Here is a 23,145-nt window from a genome sequence, read left to right as displayed (position 1 = left end):
TCTGGGGTCTCTATCTCCTGTATGGATAGGGTTTCTGCCTGAGGTGATTGGGTTCGGAGGATCGGGGCCTCAATCTCCTGGCAGTGATGATCACGAAAGGGATCTATCATGCTTTGAGGTCCGGCCTCCATTGGTTGCTGAGATCGTCATTCGATGGAGTCAGAATGTCGGGTTGATGACGCAGGTTCGTTGGCAGTGGGAATGGAAGTCTGTTGTTCGTTGGCGGCAGAGTCGGTGCCGATATTGGAGGACTGCAAATGTGGAATTGGTTGGGGCCTTTAGAGTTTGGGCCGAGCTTAGGGAGTTGGGCCCTGGTTGGTGGGCTACTGTTTTTAGTTGTTTAAATACTAGCTTTTTTGTTTTGCTAGTTTTTAGTTGTGTTTTATTTTCAATAATTAAGTTCCTACCGAGTGCAAGTAGGAGTACGAGGGCTTGGTTCCGGTATGTGCACTCTGTGTGCCTGGTCTGCTCTAAGTTGGTGGCGAGTTCCTTGCATTGGCAAATGGTCGCAACCTTTTAGTAGCAGTAATGTGTCTACTCTAGGCAGGCGGCGAGTTCCTTGCTTTGTGAAATGGTCGCTGCCTCCTAGTGGCAAGGTGAAACTTAGTGTCGCCGGATGTTTTATCCAGTGGCAACATAATGGAAAAGCTGTGAGTATGAGAATTATGCTAAGCTGTAATCGAGTTGCAGACCAAGTTATCTTTCCGTCGTGTCACCGCTGTGTGACTTATGTCAAAGCAAATAGAGTCGCCAGTGGAGCGTTCTTTGTTAGCTGGTGCTTAGTTGAATACAGTTGTTTAGTAGAGACTCATGATAGTTTTTCAGGATGTTCTCTAGTTGCGTATTGCAATAAGGGGTTTTGGTTTATTGTCCCCCTTGTATTCAACAGTTTCATTAATGAAGGCTTGAGAGCAGCCGCACCACCATTTCTTCAAAAAAAAAAAAAAACCACAAAGCTAGAGAGCAAGTATTTCAACAAATTAACAAAATGATCCTTGCTCTGCTAGAATATGATGAGGGAATTGAATTCTTCAACCAGTCAGCCGCTTCATTTTCAGCCTCATCCACTTCCCTCAATTTGGCCTGAAAGTAACCACCCAGTTAGATAATTATACAAATTTCTCATAGAATCATTGAATAGATCTACAACTTAGCATTGTTTTAGGGAAACTAAAAGAAACAAATTTGGCTGGCCAAAATGGAGAAAAACCCACCTGATACAATTGCAACCATCTGAAATTGACTTTCTTTTTCCTCATCCTTTCGATCACCAGATTAGTCCTCTCAATACCAAACTCCTTCTCATAGAATTTCTTCCACAACTTATCGGTTACTGGACTCAAATCCCTACCCTACAAATAACAACTCAACAAACATATCAGAACAATTGCTAGAGCATGGCAAAAAGATTTCAAGAAAAAAAAAACAACACTGAACCACTTACTTTCGTACTCTTCTCGATATACATCAAACTGGTCTTTTGTACAATGTGGCAAGATTTGCTCAGGAAAATCGAAATCCGTTTGGCCTACATCCCCAAGGTACCACTTACTCTCTCTTACTCACTCACCGCCGGCAAATTTTCCGGGCCGGAGAGTCCTCCTCCTCCCCTTACTATCACTGAAGCCGATCACACCAGGTTCAATTTCTGATCTGTATTCTGATTCGCGTTTTCGTGCTCTTCTTTTTTTACTTTGGTTTGGATCACAATTTCGTTTCCTAAATCTGTTCTCTAAAAGACATTTCATTTGTAATTTTGTGTTGTTTCCATCATACAGATGCTGTGGCATGTTGCAATTTGCGTTAAATACCCATCTTACTGGTGGAAGAAAACGAGTTACTGTCGGTGCCTGTATATGTTGTATATGGGATTTAAGGATGACTTGTTTTTCAGAAGTTTCACTTCATTATTTAATTATGGTAAGTTTGTCAAACCGGATTAGAAATTAAAGAGATTTGTGTTTCCGTCTTTACTTCCAGCCTTCTGAGCTGTACAAATATTGATTATATTTTCCTTGTGTTTCCTTACATTTGACTATGGCTAATTGAATGTGATTTCTTTTAAATACTAATATTGATTACTTTCATTCTGATTTAGATCTTTGAAAACATGTCTGGGCAAAGCTAGCGTTCAAATAAGGTTCCTACTGTTATAATGCTTGGAATTATGAAAGCTGAAGAAAACGAGCAAGAAAGTTCTGGAAAGTTTTCTTGTATTACTTTATGAAATAAACTGATTACAAGAATGCAATTATATACGAGAAGGAAAAACAAGCAACCATGCCTTTTAACCTCAACTCTACCCATAACTAAGCTTAACAACTCTACTTTAACAACTAAAAGTAAGGTATGAACAGTGGAAGTTAAGGTATACAAGTAAACCAGAAAACCATGCTGCAGCCATACTGTAGCAGTAAACTAAGCCATGCTGCTACTGTCAATACTCCCCCTCAAGTTGGATCAAGAGGATTCATTGATCCAAGCTTGCCCAAAATTATGAGAAACTGACTAGTGGGAAGAGATTTGGTGAAAATATCAGCCAATTGATCATAGCTTCGGGTGAAGTGAGTATCACTGATCTTAGACAGAACTTGAGGTCGAATGTAGTGACAATCAACTTCTATGTGTTTGGTTCTTTCATGAAAAACCAGATTAGAAGCAATATGCATTGCAACTTGATTGTCACAGAAAAGGGACAATGGCTGACAACTAGGAAATCCCAAATCAGATAGGAGACCCTTTAACCAAATAAGCTCACAAGCAGTGGAAGCCATAGCTCTATACTTAGCCTCAACACTAGAACGAGCAACAACAGTTTGCTTTTTGCTCTTCCAAGTAACCAGATTTCCACCAACAAATGTATAGAAGCCAGTTGTTGATTTTTTATCAAGAGAATTGCCTGCTCAATCAGCATCGGTGTATCCCATTATGTGAGTGTTTCCATTGTTTTTCATCAAAATACCTCTTCCAACAGAACCTTTGAGATAACGAAGAATTCTCTTCACAATGTGAAGATAAGCTAAAGTTGGAGCATGCATGAATTGACTAACAATGCTTACATCATAAGAAATATCAGGTCGAGTGATTGTGAGATAGATAAGCTTACCCACTAATCGCTGATAGGAGGTTAAATCCAAGAAAGGCTCACTTAATACATTAAGTTGCAGCTTGCTGTCAAGAGGAGTGCGAGATGGTTTACAATCCTCCATTTCTGCATCTTGCAGTAAATCAAGTATGTACTTTCTCTGATTGAGAAAGAGACCTTTATGAGAAGTAGCCATTTCTATGCCAAGAAAGTACTTAAGGATTCCCAAATCTTTAATAGCAAACTTGTTTCGAATAGATTGCTTGAGAGACTGAATCTCCTCAAAATTGTCACTAGTCACTATCAAATTATCAACATAGATGAGCACCACAAGCTTACTGGTTGAACCAATTCGAACAAACAAGGAAGAATCTGCATTGCTTCTGTAAAAACCAACTTCCTCAAGTACTGAACTGAGCTTAGCATACCAGGCACGAGGGGATTGCTTTAAACCATAAATGGACTTGTGCAACTTGCATACTATTTCAGGATCATGAGATTGAGGATGATCAGGAGGTAATTTCATATAGACCTCCTCTTCAAGATCACCATGTAAGAAGGCATTTTTCATATCCATCTGGTACAACGGCCAAGAATGGTTAACTGCAACTGATAACAAAACTCTTACTGTACTCATTTTAGTAACAGGAGCAAAAGTCTCCTTGTAGTCTACTCCATATGTTTGAGTAAAACCACGAGCTACTAAACGAGCCTTATATCTCTCCACAAAACCATCAGAATGAAGTTTTGTTTTGTAAACCCAACGACTGCCAACAACTTTCTTTCCTTTAGGAATTCAAACAATACTCCATGAATTATTGTCATGGAGAGCTTGAAGTTCATCTGCCATAGCTTTCTTCCATACATCAAAATGATTAGCTTCCTCAAAGCTTTGAGGTTCATGAGTACCATCAAGAACATTTAGAAAAGCAGAATGAGCCGAAGAGAATTTCTTATAGGATATAAAGTGTGTCATTGGATACCTTGCAGTATAGGTTTTGTAGTCATTTAGCTTGGATGGGGGACCTTGATCTCATGAAGGATTCATTTGAAGAACAACTACAGAAGGTGATACCAAGGGATTTCTACGAAGAACAACTGCAGGTGTAGAGGTGGGCACATCAACAGGTTGAGTATCAGTTTCTATATTAGAGGATACTGCTGGAACTTCCTAATCTTCTTCCGTACTAGTTTCTGCATCAGTGACTACTGCTAGAACTTCTTGAACTAAAGTGTCAGAATTAAAAAAATGAACTGCAATCCTCATTAACAGGAAGGTTAGGACATGGAAACAAATCAGAGAGAACCTCCCCCTGACCAAAATCACATGATTTTCTAGTGAAATAGGGAGTAGCTTCATCAAATCTCACATCCCTGGAAACAATTAGTTTCCTGGTAACATAGTTATAACATTTATAACCCTTTTGAGTAGATGAATATCCCAAGAAAACACACTTATCAGCTCTAAGATCAAGTTTATCACGTTGATGAGCTTGAATATGAACAAAACACATGCAGCCAAAGACACTTTTAAGTGAGACAAATCAATCTTTCTTCCTTTCAACACTTGAAGAGGTGATTTGAAACCAATCACTCTACTAGGGAGTCTGTTGATGAGATATGTGGCAGTGAGAACACCTTGAGACCAAAAATTTTTTGGAACATTCATTTGAAACATAAGTGCTCTTGTTTTTTCAAGGAGGTCTAGATTCTTTCTCTCAACAATCCCGTTCTGTTGAGGAGTACCAACACAGCTGGTTTGGTGCACAATGCCTTGTATGCTCAAGTAATTTGACATATTATTGGACATATACTCAGAGCCATTATCGGATCATAACACATGAATGGATGAAGAAAATTGAGTGATGACAAGTTTATGAAAATCCTTAAAAACATCCACAACTTCACTTTTGAATTTCAATAGATACAACCAAGTAATCCTCGTAAAATCATCTACAAATGTTACAAAATACTTGAATCTATCATCAGATTCAAGAACTGGACCCCAAATGTCTGAATGAACAATTTCAAAAGGATTACTAGCTCTAGAAAGAGAGGAAGTAAAAGGCAACCTAGAGGATTTTGATAGATGACAGACATCACATTGATTGTCTGCTTTGCACAAATTTGGAAAACAAAAAAGACAACACTTTCTCTGAAGGATGAGCCAAGCGTTGATGCCATAGATGATGCTCTTGTGTTGATCTTGAACTGACTTGGAAGGCTTTGGAATCAAAAGAGTTCTTGGACAGATAATAGAGACCATTCAAAAAGAAACCTTCACCAATTGTCTTCTTGGTGATGAGATCCTGAAATATGACATTATAAGGGGAGAAGATAACAAGACATTTTAATGTGTTTATAATTCTTCCAACATATAGGAGTTGAAAAGGGAAAGAAGGAAAATAGAGAGCAATTGACTCAACAAGGTTGGAGAGTAATTTGATTGTTCCCTTTCCTAAAACTGTGGCACCTTTGCCATTTGCTACAGACACTTTAGAAGGAATAGACAATTTTTCAAACTCATGCAAATTTGTGATTTTATTTGTCATGTGATCCGTAGCCCCTATTTCTATAATCCAATAATCATCCATAGCACAAACATTGAGAGTAGTAGAAAAGGATTTTAGAATACCTGAAGCTTCTTCATGTGGAACATAATCAGTATCTGCAAGGAAGCCAGCAAACTTTCCAAGGAGTGCAGTGTGACCTTCAATCCCAGGCATGATTGTTTCTTCACCTTCACTATGCATCTTCTTCTTGATGAGATAAGCAGCAAATTCATTGATTAAAGTAGTGGGATTAGAGGTGAAGTTGAGCCTACCCTCAGAAGAAGAGGAAGAGGAAGTTGCTGCCAGGTTTGCTTTTGGTGGATTCCAACTCTTTTGAGAGCTTTTGCCTTCCTTTAGAAATTTTGGCTTCTGCTCAGGATAGAGAACCCAACATCTTTCCCTGACATGTCCAACCCCCTCACAGTAGCTGCATTTCAAGTCAGGCCTCTTGCCTTTGTACACTTTAGCTTCCGCTTGCTTGTGATTAGAAGCATAAGCTCTGGTTTCAGATGTACTTGTCTTGGTCTCCATATTCATCACCTTTTTTTGAACTTCTTCTCTTTGAATGGTGGCACACACATTGTTGAAAGATGGTAGCTCAGTATTCATAAGAATATGACTTCTCAAATCTTCATATTCTGAGGTTAAACTTGCAAGAAGCTGAAAGATCTTATCCTCCTCAGCTCTTTTTAACAAAACACTAGCCTTGGTAGTATGAGGTCTATAAACATCTAGCTCATTTCACATACTTGTAAGACTAACAAGATGCTGAACAAAGGGCTTACCTTCTTGTTGAAGATCAGCAATATCTCGTTTAAGTTGAAACACTCGAGCAGCATTATTCTGATTTCCATACATCTCCTTGACATTATTCCAGAGATGCATAGATGACTCAGAAAAACTGAAAATTTCTGCTATTCTGCTCTCCATGGAGTTGATTAGCCAAGACATGACGAGTTGATCCTTGCATAGCCAAGAATCAAGTGTAGGGGAGTCAGCTTTAGGCTTCTGTATAACTCCATTGACATAGCCAAGCTTAGACCTTCCTCCAAGAGCAAGAGTAAGAGTTGTAGCCCAAAAGAGATAGTTGAATTCATTCAACAAAACAGAGCTAAGACGTTGGTTTGGATTAGACTCCACATCGGAAGAATTTGTAAGAGGATCATCATCTTTAGAATCAGATTTCCCAGCCATCTTAAGCTGGTGAACTTAGGAACTAAACGAAAAAGAAAAACACAGACTCAGGCCTTGAATGCCTGCTCTGATACCATGAAGAAAACGAGCAAGAAAGTTATGGAAAGTTATCTTGTATTACTTCATGAAATAAACTGATTACAAGGATGCAATTATATACAAGAAGGAAAAACAAGCAACCATGCCTTTTAAACTCAACTTTACCCATAACTAAGCTTAACAACTCTACTTTAACAACTAAAAGTAAGGTATGAATAGTGGAAGTTAAGGTATACAAGTAAACCAGAAAACCATGTTGCCTGTTGGTGAGACGAGAGGTCATGCTCTCCTCAAGAAGAAAAGTGATGCTCTAACTGTGCAGTTTCGTACGATTCTTAAAAAGATTGTGTCAACCAAAGAATCAATGGGAGATATTATGAAAACCTCCTCCTTCGCCCTTACTGAAGCCAAGTATGTTGCTGGTGAGAACATCAAACACATTGTTCTCGAGAATGTCAACACTGCCTCTTAAAGTTTGATCAAAGCAAGAGAATGTTGCTGGTGTAAAGCTCCCAAAATTTGAATACTTTACTGAAAAAGAGAACAAGAATGACCTCACTGGATTGGCCAGAGGTGGACGATAGGTTCAACTATGCAAGGTTGCTTATGTTAAAGCAATTGAGGTTCTTGTGGAGCTTGCTTCACTTCAAATCTCAGGGTCAATGCTCTGGAGAATGTGGTGAAGCACTAGTACAAAAATTGAATCAGACGACGGCTAAAAACTGTCGTCTGATGCGGAGGTAACTGTCGTATATCTCGCTGACGTCTGATGAAACACGATTTAGAGAACTGTCGTCTGAAGAACTCGGCATCTATGTCGATAGCATGTCGACAGGCTGTCGATAGCTTGTCGACATCATTAACTGTCGTGTGAACATCACTCAGACGACGGGCAACTTAAGAACCTGTTGTGTGATTGTGATTCAGAAGTCATTTTTTTCGTTATAACTGTTGTGTGACTGTTATTCACACAACTAAAACATTGATTGCATCTGTGATCAATATTAGTCTCACACAACAGTTTTTATTGTATGCCTGTTGTGAACATTGTACGCACAGCAGAAAATGAAATCAAAATTACCATATGAATAGTAAATACCAATATATATCTAATATTGTTATAATCCACATAATTATACTGAAATGTATTACACAATATTGCCAAAAAGGAGCACTGTACTACTCCATGCCAACACCAAAATATGGAGCACATCTATACAACTCCACTAGCAAAATAAGTGAAGAAATGCACTTGAAATTGTCACTTTGGAGCACAAAAATACATTTCTAGCCTATTTCACTTCACAGCTTCTAGGGCATGAGCAATTGCATACATTACAACTTGAGGATGTTCTTCAACACATAACCAAGATGATGCAGCCACCAGTAGCCCAACAAACTTTGTAAATAGCTAACCAAGATGATGGAGCACCTCCTCTTGCCAATCCTAAAGCAACTCCCATAAAACTTGCATTTTCTATAAAACCACCGGCTGCAGTGGATGATGTATGAGTACCATGTCCTGAAGCATCTCGGGGAGTAACATAAAAAAATTATATTAAAAAAATAAGAAAAAGAGAGGAAGAGACTTTTATCAAAAGCTAGTATCAACTATCAACCCACATTTGATGCTTGGCTACTGAAAGATTCTTGGATTTCTCGATAATGAAAAGAGATTCTTAACAAAGTCTGAAAAAGACAGCAAAATCTGTCAAATTTTAATAAAAATATTCTTATCAAGATATGCTTATGCCACATAGAAAAAGCTAGAGACAATTTAGAATTTTAAAAACTAGACTACTGCTAAAGGAGTTTCTGCTGTTGATTGTGACCATTTCCGCTGCATAATATGCTTATAAATTGTTTATAATTACTATCAAGTGATCCAGTGGAATTAGTTACATAAGCTACTCCTTTCTGAAATTGGTAGGGAGCACTAAAACAGTGGGCACACAACAAATCTCGACTAAACTTATCAAATGAGAAAATGATAAACCACAGAAGAATAAATAAACCAAAAATTAAAAATGACCAACCTATTGCAATGGGAGTGATTGAACTTTTCTCCTCCTTGACATATTGCCTCTCCAACGAGATGGAATGTCTCCCATACCCTCATCTCTAAAGCTTTCAGACTCGGGCCAAATTCCTGAGAAATAAAATAAAGACTTGAGCAAAAATTATACTTAATCTCAAACACTTTACAAGCATGTCAAGAATTTCTAAAAGTTGACCAATGTCCATGACTCCAATAATAGACCCAATGCCTGATTGACTCCTTGAAAGAATTCCATTTCTAAAATGAGAGTCTACTTGCAGAAAGTTTCAACTTCTAGTTGTATGCAAATTAAGAAACCTGTGAGGAATGACACAAACAACACCGGGTACATCTGCATAAAATAAGAGGAAGGTGTATATTACTACATGTACTTATAGAAAAGAACCAGTCCCCCTAACTCAAAAGCACAAAAAGTACAGTTAACATGTCACCAACATTGTAACACCTACAATATGCTTGGCTTGAGATGGAGTTAGAACTGCAGCAAACCCTGAAAATCCATGCTTGTAGCTGTACAAAATTGATTCCTTTGTGGCTTCTTTGCTGTCAATTTCCAATCACAAGCTATTACGTTCTTACTATTTCTGGATTCTTGTCCAGTTATTCTATCAAATACTGTTTCTCCAGATGATCTTTCATGTACAAGTAGTTGAGTGCATACAAAATGCAGTGTAAACATTTACATACATATCTGTTCAAACCAAAATTTCTGAAAATGTCTATGCATATTACCAAAAGAATGGAAGATAAGTACCTTTGTCGATTTTACCAATAAGCATACTCGGAAGTGAACCATTTGAGCTTGTTCTTCTACTCGAACACTGCAGTGATAAAGCAAGTGTCAATCATGTATGCAGACAGAACTAAACCAATCAACCAGTTAAAGAAGAAAAAGCGAATGATAATGAGTGATGATCCTAACCGATCTTTTGTGGTGACTGATATTGATTGCATATTTAAAACAGTGGAGAAAATGTGTTGGGTCTTTGCAGACACTTCCCGAACAACCTAATAAGTCAATTGCAGATTTTATAGCATTAGAATACGTGGTAGAAGTGTAAATTGCCAGAAAACTCGAATAAATCTAGAATCTTATAAAGAAGAAAAAACCAGATTGTCTATCTTAGCAAAAACCATCAAGATAGATTATGAATAAACTCTAATCTTAGCACATAGAAGATACATAGTAATCTCAATACTTTTCTTACTTTTCTCAATATAATCAAACTGGAGAGGACAGAGTTCTCCCTTAAGCATTAGAATAATTGGTCGACTTTGACCTTCTCCTTGCTCTAAAAACTAAGATTATAAAAAACACTCTAACTAAAAATGCAAATGGTATCAAACCAGATAAAACAAATAGAGAGACAAGTTTCAAGTTTCAGGGCATGCTTTGCTTGTCTAATCTGAATCACTGAAGATCGAGGACAGAAAAATAAGTGTAATGGTTCTCAAATCAGTTGCTTGCAACAATAAGCTGCAAGTTTGAGAAAATTTCAGAAAACTGGTAACAAGCAAGAATAGGGTTAACTACTGAACATGTGTACTTTCCAAGGCAGAAAGATGCACCTGAATGTTAATATTTCCTCCATGGAATGTCTCATAGAACTTTTCGAGGTTATCTTTTCTTGGTTGCCTGATATGCATAGAAAACAGTATCTGCCACAAACACAGAACTTTTAATTCGCAAATGGTATAATAGGAATTCGAATCCACCATAATTTACTGCAATTGGAAAATCGAAAGTGTAATACCCCGAAAAATCCAAATTAAATTCCGTGGATTTTTAGAATTGATTTCGCGGTATTCGGAGCGAGTACGAAGCTTGGAGAAGTTGTGGAATTAGTTCGAACGATTTTATTTTCGAAATCGAACGTTATTTAGGGGGACTCAAAAAGTGACTTTTTTATACGTATGGAATTTGGGAAAACTTCCTTCATGAAAGTTGTAGAGCTCGTCGATACGATCTCGTGCATATGCGGAATGCTAAAATCGGAGTTCGTATGCCAAAGTTATGGGTATTTTCGTGTGAGGGGTATTTTGGTCATTCCATCATAACTTAATTATGGGGCTGATCAACCCTATTTCCAGCCATTCGACCAGAGAGAAAGAGAAAGAGAAAGAGAAAGAAAGAAAGAGAAAGAAAGAAGGAAAGAAAGAAAGGGAGATCCGTCTAAACCGTCGACATTTTGGAGAAATCTCAAGGTATAAAATTGTTCTTTACCTCATAATCTTTGTTTTGAGTATAACTTTGCATATATAGTGGATGATTTTAGAGATTTCAAATCCGGCACTATTCACAATTTGGGGTTTACAGTTTTCTTAATTGTTGAGGTAGTTCTAGTTGTTTTCTGAACTTGGTGTAGTTGAGAAAAATGCTAGAAGGGTTGAGATGAAGCTGCTATCAAAATTTGGTGACCATCGGAGGTGGTTGACCGACGTTGACCGTCGTCTGACCTCCGCTTGTGGCGGCGCGTCGGACCTTTTTTTTGAGTTTTCATTATCTAGGCGATGATCTACGTATCCATACGAGCGTTTTGATATATTATAAGGTTATTTTAGGAAAAGTGGATAAATAGTGGATTTACGTTTTGACGTTACTATTTAACGTTTTTACGTTTTATCTTCGGTTTACGATCTGTGAAGATCAGACCATCGGTTTTACTTCAAATTTTAATATGTTGATCGTATGACTGTCCCGATGACTTTGTGAGGTCACGGGCGAAGATCCGACCGTTGGATCTTCGTATAATTGTGAAACAGTGATTCGGAAGCCGATTCGTGAGAATCTGACCGTCGGATTTTCGTATAATTTTGAGGGGAATTATACTCATTGAGTTTTACAATTTGATTTGGTGAGAGTGTGCTGTAATAAGTAGCTTGAGGATTTGGTTTATGTAATATCAAGAGGTGTAATTAGTGGTTGTTTCTGAGAGAAAAATTCATAACGTTATTTGTATTGTTATTAGTCATGTTCCGGATTTGAATCCTTATTTCAAAATTCGGGGTGTGACAGAAAGTGGCTAGAGGATGCACTGCTAAAGTTAAACAACTTGTTATTCGTACCTCGGTTATGCCTGAAGCAATCTTTCCAGCAGGTCTAAGCTTAACAATTTTGTTCCTGCTTTCAAGTGAGAAGAACAAATTGGTTGCAGAGCGCTTCCGTATTAGCCAAAAAAGGAGAGTAACACACCAGAAACACATTTAACTTCACTCCATTTTTCCCTATCTATACATACATAATTAAAAACAAAGCATACTACTAAAAGATGTAATGTCTCCAAAAGCTAAGAAAGATGTCACTCACAGAATTGAAATAGGCTTGGCAGCACCAACCAAAGTCTCTATAACTCCGGCCGTCCCTCCCCGAACGTTCACAACAGCAAAAAAAAAAAATAATAATAAGAAACCTATAATTCACCACACCACCTTTACCCAGTTTCTCAAGTTAAACCACGTTTCATTTTATAACACGGACGGTGAAATTCGAACCTGCAACTTGACAGATCCATCAACCGCGATGCGAATTCCATAGTGCGAGATTGAAGACGCAGACTTCACTATGATCTTGCCCTCAACCAGTTCCTGGAAAATTCCAATATCACCTTTCATCATTAATATAAAATAAATAATGATAAAGAATTTCAAAGAGAGAGAATTACAGAAGGACCATAAACTCGATTAATCCGGGAAAGCTTGAGCTCAATCGACATTGTTAACGACGCAGCCAAATTCAAAACAAAGAACTTCAACTCACCCTCTTTGCATTTAATGCTTCAAGGACTCGAGATCGAGCCTGATATTTCTTCTAAACTTCTACATTTAGCTTTGGATCATCAATTGTCCTGTACCTAACAATTTTGACATTTGAATCAAAACTTAGTTACCCATAATCAAAAGACTAAAACTTTGAATCAAAACTTACCCAGAAACCTTCTTAATTATCTTCTTAGCCCCAATATTGACATTTTTGCCTTCAATCCCAAATCCACAGCTCCAATTTTCAAATTCAAATCGTGGTTACCCATAGCTGAATTTCAAATCCGCCGAAAGCAACACGCCACTGTCGAAAGATCTGAAGAACACTAGAGGTCTACTCATTAGGTTTTCTACAGCCTCTGAACAAGAAAACCCCAAACCAATCAGTTCACACAAAAAACACAATTGAATTCCTTCAATTTTTAGGTCTCAGGAACGAAACAAGAAGACGACGAAGAACTGGCGTCAGAAATTGCAAGAGAGAGGGGGTTGTTACCGGTGAGATTGTTGGATTTGATGTTGGCCTGAGCGGTAGAACTCAGAGTTGTTGGGATCGACGGCGATGGCCTGGGTGTAGAGGTCAACGGCGAGCTCAGAGTGGTCTCAATGAAGGCCTTCGCTATTTCCCAGATCCAATTAGGTTTTCGTTGGGGTTTGTCGGAGAGAGAGAGAGAGAGAGCTTTCTTTGGGGTTTGTGGAAGAAGAGATAGGGTTTGTCAGAGAGAGAGAGAGGTCGGGGTCGGGGTCGGGGGGGGGGGGGGGGGAGAGAGAGAGCTTTCTCGAAGAAGAGATCGAGTAAGGGTTTTGGTTCTGGCTTTGTGTCGAGAAAGAGTGGGCAACTGTCCACAGTGAGGAGTGATGGTTTTGGTTTTTAGGTGAAAAGTTCATGTTTTTTTTTGCCTAAATGTAGGGTTTCAAGCCCTATCCTATGAATTTGGATAAGCCCCCACTCACACAACAGAATTTTATAACAATGTGGTCTGAGTATATGAGTTTTAAATTTGAAATTTGTCTCCTATCTATTTGGCTTCCCTTGTTGGGGAGTTGGAGAAAAATGATGGTGGGAAATCTCCTTGCTTTCTGCCACACATATTAATCAGACCACATTTTTATTGTTTCTCGTCGTATGATTACTACATGTTGGGGGAAAAATTTGGGTTTGAAGAAGAGTTTGGCACCACAGACATGGTGGGAAAATTGCCGCTCAATTACTTTAAGGTCATACAACAGTTTTATCCTTAAATGTCTTCTGAACTAGTTCATTATACCATATCAGATGACATGTTTTATAAAAGCGACGTACAAAAAAATAAAAATCAATCAGACGACAGAAAACTATGATGCGTCGTCTGAGAGGTGTCGTCTGATTCAATTTTTGTAGTAGTGAAGCCTAGGTTGGAGAATACAATAACTTATATCAAGGGGGAGTTGGATGAGCTAGAAAGGGAGGACTTCTTCAGGTTAAAGAAGATACAGGGATTTAAGAAGAGGGAAATTGAGAGACAGATAGCAGCTGCTAAGAACTTCTCGGACGACCAGACTACAGAAGTTATGTCTTTAAAAAAGGGTATTTCACTATATTCAGCTCAAAATTTGTTGTCTGGATGTATGGGAAAGGACGAGGATATCATTGTCTGAATCGAGATGCTAGATTTATATGTTTGTTCTTAGAATGTGTGGTTCTGGCTGTGCTTCTTGTTGTTAAGAGGTAAATTTCTATTATTATCTAGCTGGACAGTCTTTTATGTCCTGAATAAAAGCTCCATCTCCCTAATGTATGTTTCTATTTATTTTGTATTATTTGTCACTAAACTTACGTCAGTGCGTGGTTTTGATTTGGTTGCCTGGAACGTAGGGCTAGATTCGGTACTAAACCGAGGCCATTTCTCGTCAACCGCCGGCCGAACCGACCTTCGTCGGTAGTCACTTTTTCAAACCGTTACCGTCCGATATAATCGGTATACCGACTAGTCAGTAACAGAGATTTCGGTTTGCTATTGGTCGGCAACCACAATGAAACCCAGAGAAGAAATCTGATGAAAAAAAAAAAAGATGATCTATCAGTTTGCAGACACCCAATTGCTGTGGGAGTGATAGAATGATTGGTGTTTTGTAAAGAATAGAAATTTGCATGACCCAATTTGTCTTTTGTGGAGGAACAACTCAGATTTTGACTTCTTGGATTTTGATTATTGGGGAATTTGGAGTTTCAACAGTTCACTTGATATAGAGAAGAAAGAAGAAAGAAGAATAAAGAAAGAAGAAGAAGAAATGGAAGAGAGAAGAAAGAAGACGAAGAGGGAAGAAGAAGAAAGAGGAGGACAGTATTCTGGCATTCTGCAAGCTGTGTTTGATGAAAGAGGGAGGAAGAAAGAATATTGAGTTTCTCGAATTGGGGAGAAACAATGAATGAAGACACATTTTGTTTTAATTCGATAATAGGAACCAAGTCGTTATAAATATAAAATTTGAACATATTATATTAAGAGCACAAGCTGCTCTAGTGGTCGGGAGCAGGGGTGGTGTGTAAGAGGTTTAAGGTTCGAACCTTACCGTCTCACGAGTTTTTATCCATTTTGACATATAAACTCGGTATATATACGTATACGGTTGATACAGTATACTGACTATATACGGATATTCATACCGTAGCCGAGTCAAAGAGTCAACTTGGTACGGCTTAGCCGAACCGAATTGTCGGTAGGCCGATATTTCGGCCCATAACGGTTCGGGCCAGTTCGAAACTCGGCTGGTTCAGCCCAATTTCCCAACCCTACTGGAAGGTCTTTGGTTTATTTACATATGTTACTACATCATTGCTGTCTGAATCATTTCGCCATGTTGCAATGACGTGTCTGCTTGGCATATGAAGTTTTTTTTATTTTTTATTTTTTTATTTTATTATTACTTTGTTGTAGAGAATTGGAAAAATTGTATTGTATTGTATTGTATTCATCTCACCATAAGGTTTATATAGGATTACATCATGTATACAAAAGGCAATACATAATAGCTATACTAATCAATCGCACATTACAAGTATGTCAATCGCATACATTACGAGTCTGTCAATCGCACATTACAAGTATGTCAATCGCATACATTAGGAGTCTGTCAAGCGCATATATTAAACAATACCTATTGCATAAATAGTCATTATCATTTACAACACTCCCCCTTGGATATTCCATGTCAATAGTGTTGCCTCTGCTATGCGCTTCTAAGTTGACTCGTCAAAAACCTTACCAAGTAATAAAAACTCTGTGGGAAAAAACAACCTTGGTCGAAGGAGAAAAGAGCACAACGCGCGTGAATGTGAAGTAGTTGACATCCTTCAACACTCCTCCTTATTCCGCTCAAACTCGGTGATGACGCTTTGATCGTTGCCTCGCTAAAAACCTTGCCAGGTAACAAAAACCTTGTGGGACAAAAAATAACCTTGGTCGAAGGGCAAAAAGAGCACAACACGTCCTTCACTCTTCGAGATCGAACATGTAGACATCATATCTCCCCCTGATGTGAAGGTCTGCCCCTGATTTATACAATTATGGGAGTTCGGATAACTTTCTTAATCTGATGCTCTTCATATGTTTCTCGAAGGTGGATTTAGGTAATGACTTGGTAAACAAGTCCGCTACATTATCCTCTAAACGGATTTGATTCACTTCAATATTTAGAAGTGTTTGTTGTTGCTAATTGTAAAAGAACTTAGGCTATATATGCTTGGTGTTGTCACCCTTGATAAAACCTAACTTCATTTGCTCAATACAAGCTGCATTATCTTCATAAATGCATGTAGGTTCATCTGTGGTAGACTTCAAACCACAAATTCCTCGAATGTGTCTAACTACAGGCCTTAGCCATATGCATTCTCGCACGACTTCATGTAGAGCGATAATCTCTACATGATTTGAGGAAGCAGCAACAAGGGTCTGCTTTGTAGACCTCCAAGATATCGCAGTGCTTCCCATGGTAAAAACATAACCCGTTTGGGAGCGACCTTTGTGAGGGTCAGAGAGATACCCTGCATCAGCAAAACCCATCAAGACATCTTTGCCATTTTGATGGAGGGAAGGAGGAGCACGGAAGGTGGCATTTTTCCTTGTGGAGTCCGATCCCACACTTCCGTTATTTCTTTTCTCTATGTAGGGATAGAACAAGCCCATATCAATAGTACATCTCAAGTATCAAAAGATTGTCTTTATGCCAATCTAATGGCGGCGTGTTGGCGCAGAACTGTGTCGAGCTAACAAGTTTACTGAGAATGAGATGTCTGGTCTTGTGCATTAAGCTAATTACAATAATGCGCCTATTGTACTTAGATAGGGCACTTCAGCCTCTAATAAGTCTTCATCCTCATCCCTTAGACGAAACGGATCTTTTCCAAGCTCAAGACTACGACCGATCATGGGAGTACTCACAGGGTTTGCTTTATCTTTATTAAAGCACCTTAATAATTTTTGGGTATATGCTGACTGATGGATCATAATCTGAGGCAAAACTGTGTTTTCCCAAGATCTTTCATCTTAAATTCGGATTTCAAGTACTCAGCAGTTTCCTTTAACTCATCTACAGTTCCAATTTGGTTCATGTCATCGACATAAACTGCTACAATTGCAAATCCGGAGCTTATCCTTTTTATAAACACGCATGGGCATATTTCATTGTTCTCATATCCCTTCCCAATCAAGTAGTCACTTAGACGGTTATACCACATCCGTTCGGATTGTTTCAATCCATATCGTGAGCGTCTCAATCTTATTGAAAACGCGCTCCGGGGTTTAGAGCCACTTGACTTGGGTAATTGAAGTCCATCTGGAACCTTCATATATATCTCTGAATCTAGATCCCCATAGAGATATGTTGTAACCACATCCATAAGTTGCATGTCAAGTTTTTTGGAAACTACCAAACTGACAAGGTAGCGGAACGTTATAACGTCCATTACGGGAGAATATGTATCCTGTAGTCTATTCCAAGGCGTTATGAGAAACCTTGCGCCACAAGGAGGGCTTTGTATCTAACAACCTCATTTTTCTCATTACGCTTTCTAACAAAGACCCAATTATGGCCAAAAGGCTTTATACTTGGGGGTGTTAGCGTTATAGGCCCAAATACATGTCTCTTTGTTAGTGAATCCAATTTAACCTAGATCGCATCTTTAGGCCAGTCTGCTCTTCGTTGACATTCTTTAACGGAGCGAGGTTCGATATCATTATGTTCTATAATTCCTTGAGCAATACAATATGCGAACACATCATCAAGGATAATAGAATCTCGATTCAACGTCTCATGTACACTAGTGTAATTCATGGAGATCTCCATATTCCTTGGAATTGGTTCTAACATTGGAGCATCCCCCAATGATGTTTCTTGGACATAACCATAATCCGGAATATCTTCATGAGACGAGTTATTTATGTCGATGATTAATGGATCTTTCTGTGCCAAACTCACTTTCTTTCTCGGGCAAGAATCCATCGAACATTTGGGCCTCCCACGTTTCCTTGCTGGGAGCCTGGCCTGAGCCACATTACTATCACTATTAGTGGTGGTGGCGCCATGCCCAATACCCCTAGGGGAGGCGCCATGTCCATGATTTTTAGGGACATCAATCCTTGCAGGCATGTTTGCAGCATGTATATGTGATCTTGTCACTTTAGCGTTATCAGAAAATGCATCAGGCATAGAGTCTGCTACGTTCTAAAGATCAAGAATTCTCTGCACTTCAATTTCGGACTGTGCGGTTCGGGGATCAAGATGTGACAAAGTACGGACAGACCACGACAATTCTTGTCGTTCCTGTTGAACATTATTGTTCCTATCTCCCCTTAACGACGAGAAGACTGTCTCATCAAAGTGGTAATCCGCAAATCTAGCAATAAATAGATCGCCTGTCAAGGGTTCTAAGTAGCGGATAATGGTTGGAGAGTCATATCCAACATAAATGCCTAATCATCTTTGAGGACCCATTTTGGTGCGCTATGGCGGCGCAATTGGCACATAAACTGCACACCCAAATATGCGTAAGTGTGAGACATCAGGCTCATATCCAGTAACCATCTGGGACGCAGAAAAGGGTTGAGTGGCAGTATCCCTCAGACGAATGAGCACAGCTGCATGCAATATTTCATAGCCCCAAGCAGAAACAAGGAGATTGGTGTGCATAACCAATGCTCTAGCAACCATTTGAAGTCATTTAATGGCAGCTTCTGCGAGACCATTTTGGGTGTGAACATGAGGAACATGGTGTTCAATCTCAATCCTAATGGACATGCAATAGTCATTATGTGTTTTTGATGTAAATTCTCCAGCATTGTCAAGACGAATTGACTTAATGGGATAATCAGGGTAGTGAGCCCTTAATTTAATGATTTGTGCTAGGAGTTTAGCAAATGCAGCATTTCTTGTGGACAATAGCATAACATGTGACCATCGTGTCGATGCATCAACCAACACCATAAAATATCTAAATGGTCCGCAAGTTGGTTGAATAGGCCCACAAATATCACCTTGGATTCTTTGTAAGAATGGAATATTTTCCTTAGTGTCCTTTGCATAGGATGGTGTCGATCCTAATTTTGCTAAGGAGCAGGCTTTGCAGAAAAAATTAAGGGCTTTAGAAGCAACCAAGGAAGTATCCGATTGAGCCACAAAGTCACAATTGACTTTAGAAGCAAGGAGGTATTGGTGGCGTCAATACCACTTTTGGGCCGCAGGGGGTAGGCGGCGCCAGCCCTACCTTGGATCGAATTTTGGTTCTGACTTCTTTTCGTTTTGAAAAATGGATGTCCGTGTGAAGTCTTTAATATACGGATCATCATATCACGACTTAGGTGTCTCAAACGGTCATGCCAAAGCCTATATGTGTAAGAATCTCATAATTCATCTCTCATGATATGGTTAGATTCAATAATTCAAATTGTGGTTGCATACAACCCACTAGAGCATCACATAAGTTTCTCTAATACTCGTTTATGTCCGTAGTCATTAGAGGTGATGCAAATGAACTCTTATCCATTCTCACAATGTGTTTCCATATGAAAACCATTGGCTCTTATATCTTTAAAACTCAATAGGGTCCTTCCAGCCCTAGGAGCATATAGAGCTTCGGTAACATTAATACTTGTGCCATTTGGCAACATAATTAAATTGAGCTGGTCCTCGACCATGAATCAATTGTGATGGTCCAGCCATCATAGTCACAGAAGATCGACTAGGCGTCATCCATAGAAATAGTTGCCTATGTTGCAATATAGTATGTGTGGTGCCACTATCAACAAGGCATTCCAACTCTCCAGGAAACATACTAAAAAATAATAAAGTTCGGAATTAAAACATGTCCATGACATCAAATAATAATACGATACTTTATTAATAAAGATAGCCAATGATTACATCAAAGGTCCCAAAAAGTCTAATCCAAAATAAAATTAAACTAAGCCACATTATAGTCACTCTATCCGTTTGGTAACTCCAATCAAATATGAGCAGAAAAGTAGAGAGAGATGTTGGTGGAGCGAGGTTCTCTTAAGTACCATTAATCTCAATGACTTTCCTAGACATCATATTTCATTGGGTGCACCACATAAGAAAAAGTTTAATACAATTGTCATTTATTGACTAAGGCATATTGTCATTACAAAAATTCTTAGAAAATAACGTGTTGTAGAGAATTGGAAAAATTGTATTGTATTGTATTCATCTCACCATGAGGTTTATATAGGGTTACATCATGTATACAAAAGGCAATACATAATAGCTATACTAATTAATTGCACATTACAAGTATGTCAATCGCATACATTACGAGTCTGTCAATCGCATACATTAAGCAATACCTATTGCATGAATAGCCATTATCATTTACAACAAATTTTTAATTTTTTTGAAATAGAAGTTGATTGCATTAGATCAGCAGCTCGCCAAAGGCTAAATGGCTAGTTTGGGATTGCTATAACTTTTTTAAAAAATTGCTGCTGCTATGTTGTGAGAATAATCAGCTGTGAATTAAAACAGTTTCGTGTTTGGTAAATAAAATTTTTAAAAGTACTGTTAATACATAAAACAACTGCAGAGTGTGTTTTGATCCATATCAGCTTCTAAAAGCAACACTGCTTCTATAATCTGCTGCCAGTGACCTTTAACTTTCAATTAAAACTGCTTTTTATTTATTTACCAAACACAATAAAATCTAAATTTTTTTAACAAAAGTTGATTTTTTTAAAAGCAAAGCAATCCTAAACGGGGCCAAAGTCTACAAAGTTTACATAAGCCATCCGGCAAGAAAATCCTAACTACCTATCTAAACCAAAGCAAACTCTTAATAATCATTGGGACACTCACATTTAAGGGAGCCTTTACAAGAATAGAACAAACCTCGCCTTCTACGGAAAGTAAATCATTCAACTAGCCCTAACTTGCCAATCACGCAATTGTGGTACAAACTAAAAAAACTAGAGACGTCATAGAAGACTCAAAGAAGCTTGTCCCTGCTCACATAGGCTCATACCCAACAAAAATAAATTAGTAAATAACTAGCTCCTTCCCTTTTGAGTTGGAGCTCATACCATCAGATACCCTCTTCGCTTTCTCCTTCTTGGAGACTTTTTTCTCCTTCGCAGCCTCACCAAGCGCTACACATTTTTTCTTCTCCTCATTTGGCAATTTGTTTTTACTGCCCACAAGACGTCCTCACTTCCTCTTTCTACTACCTGAGCTACCTTCCTCCGACATAGAAACCAAACCAAAGCTTTTTGGCTCCAGATTCAGATTGTGTTTGCCTACAGCCAAACTAGTTTCAGTTTCTTTGGAGATATAATCATTCCATCATCAGAGCGACCTCTCCGCTTCCCAATAATCCTTTCTAGTGTCATGGTAGCCTCTTGCAATTCTCTAACCACCACTTAACATCGAGATTTATTCAAGAAGGAACTCAAAGCTGGTTCCAGAATTGTACTTGGAAGAGGAGTCTTGAAAACTAGGGTTTGACCATGAGTCAAAACCCTAGATGGCAAACCCGAGACACCCGTAGCAGACGTCCCCTAAAGGGAAGCCCCCGACTGCAGTCGCAAACCGCCAGCCATCACAGACATTGCAGCTGCATGTTATGCCTCTAAAACAGTCCTCTCCCCCCATCCTCATCTTCCTCCAATGCTGGCCCCGAGCAAGGCAGGCCAACGTGAGTCACCAAACCACAGGTAGAGCAACGACCAAAATTTTTTTCATATTTAAACTTACACAGGAACTCGACCTCGTCCTCCACCCAGTACCACCGCTTGAAGGGCAGCGGCTTGGTGAGTTTGCCGGCCTTCTTCCCAACCTTGTCAATCTTCTGAAACTGTCCAAGGTTATAACCTATCATAGTCATCACCCTTTCGGACCTAAAAGTAGGAGCAATACCCTGAAGAGTTATCCAGTATGAAGCCATGGTCAGAGGGATCTTCTCCACAGGTATTACGCTGTCATAGCAAGCCAACACCACCAATGCATGATTATACCCCCATGGAGCGCCCTTCCAAATACGAACTCGATCTGAAGGATCTGACAGCGTGAACTAAATCCTTTGCCCCTTTGCCTCCTCCATCTACAAGGATCCATTAGTCCGCCAAGCATTGCAGAACATCCCTAGGCAGGAACGGATTTTGAAATCCCGAGCAGTGAGTAGCTTCCCCACCATAAAAACCTCTGATTGCAGCAGACCTTGGCCTTGTGTAGGCCGGAGATCCACCTATATTTCTTACCATCAGCGATAGCAAGCGAGGATGCTAGCCTAGCATCCATGGCATCAACGGAACTCATTGTTGCGTTGAAAGGAGATAGCAAAGAAACCATAACCCTAACCCTAGCAGAGAAAGAGAGACGACTCTGACTTGTATAGGAAGTTGTTTATACTTTAAGCTAGGTAGAAATGGGTTGCTATACAATGTGGAGGAAGCTCGACATTGTATAGATTATTCAAAAAAACAAAGAAAGAAATGGTTTGTGTACCTGTGGAGAGCTTGACAGGAAATGAAGCTTCCATTGTTGAGCCAAGCCATGTTTCCTTTTTGCTTCGATTACCATGATCCATGTGTTGAATTGTGCTCAATTTTCTTTATTTTTTTTCTGTTATCCCTTTTATATCCTGGTTTTCACTTTTCATTACTCAGGTGATTGAAGATTCCTGAAATTAGTGCATCATGCAACTGCCAGCTAGCTCGAGTCGTATACCTACTGAACCAGCTCTACATATATCATGAATAAGTTGGACTAGAATCATAGAGAAACTAAACAATTTAACAATTAGAATCGAAGCAAACTCCAAAATATATGAACTGCATTACAATTTACACACATGAAGGCTATAGTTTACAGAAACACTACATGTTCCAAAAACAGACAATGGAATATCACAAACAATTAATTTTCAGTGCGACTTGAAAGACAATAGTGATTGTACATATAATGAAGAACTG

The 23,145-nt window shown here is 38.9% G+C and overlaps 3 long non-coding RNA genes across 3 annotated transcripts in view; 1 reads left to right on the top strand and 2 right to left on the bottom strand.

Moving 5' to 3' along the window:
- Positions 1 to 7,955: 7,955 nt before the first annotated feature.
- On the bottom strand, positions 7,956 to 9,256 carry LOC112189259. Its single transcript, XR_005806469.1, has 2 exons — positions 8,907 to 9,256; positions 7,956 to 8,392 (listed from the first exon to the last, which is right to left on the bottom strand). It is a non-coding gene; the product is annotated as an uncharacterized LOC112189259 (long non-coding RNA).
- Positions 9,257 to 10,045: 789 nt separating this feature from the next.
- On the bottom strand, positions 10,046 to 13,361 carry LOC121051682. Its single transcript, XR_005806468.1, has 3 exons — positions 12,592 to 13,361; positions 11,996 to 12,514; positions 10,046 to 10,588 (listed from the first exon to the last, which is right to left on the bottom strand). It is a non-coding gene; the product is annotated as an uncharacterized LOC121051682 (long non-coding RNA).
- LOC121051683 overlaps positions 11,036 to 23,145 on the top strand; it is a 30,188-nt gene continuing 18,078 nt past the window's right edge. Inside the window, exon 1 of the long non-coding RNA XR_005806470.1 lies at positions 11,036 to 11,134. This is a non-coding gene — a long non-coding RNA (uncharacterized LOC121051683). The remainder of the gene's footprint in view (positions 11,135 to 23,145) is intronic.

The sequence above is a fragment of the Rosa chinensis genome, chromosome 2 (assembly GCF_002994745.2).
Source record: "Rosa chinensis cultivar Old Blush chromosome 2, RchiOBHm-V2, whole genome shotgun sequence".
Taxonomy (NCBI): domain Eukaryota; kingdom Viridiplantae; phylum Streptophyta; class Magnoliopsida; order Rosales; family Rosaceae; genus Rosa; species Rosa chinensis.
Note: the sequence above shows the minus strand (reverse complement) of the source record. Positions and strands in the feature narration are given on the sequence as shown.